General features: G+C 54.4%; 1 protein-coding gene across 1 annotated transcript in view; it reads right to left on the reverse strand.

Annotated features, from left to right (window-relative positions):
- DPF3 (double PHD fingers 3) overlaps window positions 1-4,491 on the reverse strand; it is an 81,783-nt gene that overhangs the window by 33,973 nt on the left and 43,319 nt on the right. The window lies entirely within an intron of this gene.

Consider the following 4,491-nt stretch of genomic DNA (forward strand, 5'->3'; position numbering starts at 1 on the left):
CTTCTCCTTCTCCCTCCACCCCCTCCTCTGCTGCCCCTCCTGCCTGCCTCCTCCTCCCCGCCCCCTCCTTCTGCCTCCTCCTCCCCTTCTTCCTTCCTCCACTTTCCCTCCTCCGCAGCCACCCTCCAGGCACTGACAGCAGCCCCCTCCCCCGCCCTCATTACTCAGAGCTGACCCCACGGGTCTGTGGGTGCTGCAGTCATCCCAGCACTGACAGGCTTCCCACCCGCCCTGCTGCCTGCGGTCACCCTCAGCTGCCCTCCCCCCATGCCCCTCCTCCTGCAGCAGGACAGCTTGATGTGCCAGGCCTGTCACATCGCCTTGGAGCAGGTGAAGGAAGTCAGGCAGAATGACGGGCAGTGGAAGGGGCTCTGAGACTAAAAATACCTCTGGGCGGGGAGGACAAGAAGGGCCTGCTGCACCAGCTCCAACCGCACCTGCAGGGTTGGAGCAGGGTAATCAGTGTTCCCACATGCTCTGTGCCTCAGTTTCCCAACTGCATGGGTCTGAGCACTAGAGGGCACACGCGAGGGATTCCCGAGGCAGCAGCACCCATGCATTCTCCCAGAGGATCTCAGGTATGGACACTTGGAATCCTACCGGTCCTACACATGCGTCGCCTCCTCGGAGAAGCCCTCCCTAACCAACTCCCATCTGCTGCAGCCTCTCCCAATCCTCCTCCCCTCCCCACTCCACTTGCTGTCATGGCCTTGAGCACACTCTGGTACTGATTTTCACGCATGTGGTTTGCAGTGATGTTCTGCTCCATGTAAGACTGGAGACCAGTCTATTTGGGCCCCACAGTTCTCGGGTCTAGCAAGCTGCATGAGCTGCACTTAATAGAAACCACCCAACGAAGCGTTCCCCGTCAGGCTGGTGCCAGGACCTCAGCCTTCTCTCTCAGTCTCTAGTGCAAATGTGATGGCTCCTCCTTCAAGACTCCCACAACCAGCCTGGAGCTCAACACTCACCCCAGCTGTCCAAGAGCCCACAACTGGGCTCCGCCTCCACCATGGCCCCAGCCCATCCCACACAACCCCAGACCCTTCAACAAGGGGGAAGGACAGGAGCCGTGTCCTCCATTCATTTACCCAGTCATTCATTCATCACACCCACAACCACCTCCAGCCAACAGCAGCCAACATCCACCCTACGGCTCACCCACACTCAGGCCACAGCCCCTGCTCAGTCTCCCCCTACCCTGACTAGTTTCCCCCTGCCCAGACCAGCCTCTCCTGCCCTAACCAGCCTCCTCGGCCCTGACCAGCCTTCTCTGCCCTGACCAGACTCCCCTGCCCTGGCCAGCCTTCCCCTCCCCTGACAAGCCTCCCCTGCCCTGATGAGCCTCCTCGGCCATGACCAGCCTCACCCTGCCCTGACCAGACTAGCCTCCTCAGCCCTGACCAGACTCCTCCCCTGCCCTGACCAACTCAGACTCCTACCCAGACTCCTCCCCTGGCTAGCTAGCCTCCTCAGCCCTGACCAGACTCCCCCTGCCCAGACCAGCCTCCCCCTGCCCTGACCAGTCTCCCCTGCCTGGAGCAGCCTCCCCTACCCTGACCAGACTCCCTCTGCCCTGAGCAGCCTCCTTGGCCCTGACCCGCCTCTCTCTGCCTGGACCAGCCTCCCCTGTCTCACCATACCCCCCTACCCCGACTAGCCTTCCTCTGCCCTGACCAGCTTCCCCTGCCTTGCCCAGCCTCCTCAGTCCTGACCAGACTCCCCAGCTCAGACCAGCTTCCCCTTGCCCTGACCAGCCTCCCTGCCCTGACAAGTCTCCCTCTGCTCTGACCAGCCTCCCCTGCCCAGACCAGCTTCTCCCTGCCCTGACCAGCCTCCCCCTGCCTGGACCAGCCTACCCCTGCCCTAACTAACCTCCCCCTGCCCTGAACATCCTTCCCTGTTCATCATCTCTGACCAGCCTTAACCCCCTACATTCCCTACTCCAAGAATCTTCCTGAGCCACGCTGAGGTGTGAAAAGAGCTCAGTGCATATGCAGTAAGTATACGGTGAGTATGTAAGAAGTATACAGTGCTTATACAGTAAGTGTACAGTAAGTGTGCAGTGGGCATACAGTTCATATACAGAAAGTGTGCTGTAAGTGCACAGTGCATATATAGTAAGTATGTAATTCATACACAGTAAGTATACAGTGCCTATACAGTAAGTGCATAGCTCATATACAATAAATGTACAATTAATATATAGTCAGTATACAGTAAGCACACAGTGCCTATACAGTAAGCATGTAATTTATATACAGTCAGTGTGCAGTAAGTATACAATGCCTATACAATAAGTGTGTGGTCATATACAGAGCATATACAGTAAGTGCACAATTCATATGCAGCAAGTATACAGTAAGTATACAATGCATATACATACAGTGTACAATCCATACACAGTAAGCATGCAGTAAGTGTACAGTGCATACATAGTAAGTGGGGAGTAAGTATGTGGTGGCCATAGAGTGCTTATACAGGAAATGTGCAGTAAATACATAGTGCATATGCAGTAGGGGTGCAGGAAATATATAGTGCATATACAGCAAGTATACAGTAAGTGTGCAGCAGGCATACAGTGCTTATACAAGAAGTGTGCAGTAAGTATATAGTGCATACACCGTGTATGTGCAGTATACAGTGCATATACAGTGTTCAGCAAGTATGCAGTTCATATACAAATGTGCTGTAAGTGTACAGTACATATATAGCAAGTGTACAATAAGCATGCAGTGGGCATACAGTGCTTATACAGGAAGTGTACAGTAAGTACATAGTGTATGCACAGTATGTGTACAGTAAGTATGCAGTGTAAATACAGTAAGTGTGCAGTGGGCATACAATGTATATAGAGTAAGTATTCAATAAGCATACAGTGCATATACAGTAAGTATGCAGTATCTATACAGACAGTATAGAGTATGTGTGCAGTAAGTGTGTGGTAAGTGTACAGTGTGTATACAAGTCTCCTCACGGAGGATCCCCCAGCTCAAATGCACCAACCACAAGTGCAGCCCTCTAGCATCAGGCTGAGAGCCTTCACCTGGGTCACTCTGGCAGGTGTTGGGGGATGGAAGCAGGGACGGAGGGCATGGTTCCTGGAGCCCACAAGGCCAGAACTCCAAGCTTGAAGTCTCCTTCATGCTGGATTAGACCTTGGTCATTTGTTACTCCAGCCCCATGAAGTATTGGGTCAGGCAAGCCAGTAGCAGCTGTGGAAGTCGGCTGGTGGAAATGTGATGCGGAGTTCTAGAAGGGAGGGTCAGGCGCCAACACTAGACCCACAGGTCAGCTCTGTCCCTCAGAGCAGAACGGCTGGAGCACTCGAGCCCCTGATGGGAGACACAAGACATGCCCTCTGCCCCAGGAGATCCTTGCCCCAGAAGAGATTCACACACACATCCTGAATCCACCCAAGGTTCCACCAGGCCCGCATCTTCAGGAGACCCAGAAGACAGAGGGAGACATTACACACACCCCATATCTGGGACAGAAGAAATTCCACAAGCCATGCCCCAAGCCCTCTGGCAAGTAAGTGGCACAGAGGGAAACGTGTGTGGCAGGGTGACACAGAAAGGGAGTGTGTGTAAGTAGAGACCTAGGCTTCATACACGCCACCTGTCAAAGGCAACATTGAGAAATCGGGGACCCGGGACAGGGAACAGTTCTGATCTTGATATCCGTTAGAGATATACACTGAGACACGTGCAGGTTAAGCAAGAAAACACTCAGAATGTGATTTCAAACCCTCCAGCACAAGCAGCAAACACGCACGTGACCCCAAAGAGCAACTGAGACAGGACAGAGGTAGCACCCACTAACTGACCGCGCTGCATACATGCTATGGGGCCGCCGCCCGGCTCACAATCTGCCCAAGCATTGGTTTAAAGCATAGGCAGGACCAGTCGACCTGCAGTACCACCTGGGCACTTGCGGATCACACAGCCCGAGGCCCTGCCCAGATCCCAGCTAGGATTTCTGAGCACAAGTCCCTGGGAATCTGTATGTCAATAAGTTCTCAGGGGCAGTGATGTCCATTGAGGCCTCGAGCTAGAGGCTGCATGGTGACCACAGAGCCCGCCCAGGTACCAGGACTCACCTCCAGAGGATAGGGGTCTTCCTAGACCCAGGGGCCAGGCCTCCAGCCTAAGGGGCTCATGCCTCGGACCCCAGGGCAACCCTCCCATCCTTGTTCTACCCTCGTTGACTTCCTGCTGCTGTTCCCTGAGCCCTGATCTCATCCTTGACACATTCCTAGACCATATGCCTCAAGCGCTGCTAAACTGCTGGCCAGTTGCAGCTCTGCTTCCTGGTATGCTCTGCTCTACCAGATTGAAGCCCATCCAGAAACTGCTGTCCCAACCCTGTCCCTCTGGGGCAATCCCCAGGGCAAGGTGTGGTGTGTTTAGCCTCCCTGGACTACAGAGCCACAGGTACAACACTTACAACACTTACCTGTCCCACTCTCACCCTGCCTGACCCCGCCCC

This window comes from Carlito syrichta, unplaced genomic scaffold (genome assembly GCF_000164805.1).
Source record: "Carlito syrichta isolate Samal-C Ts95f unplaced genomic scaffold, Tarsius_syrichta-2.0.1 Scaffold83815, whole genome shotgun sequence".
Lineage (NCBI taxonomy): Eukaryota > Metazoa > Chordata > Mammalia > Primates > Tarsiidae > Carlito > Carlito syrichta.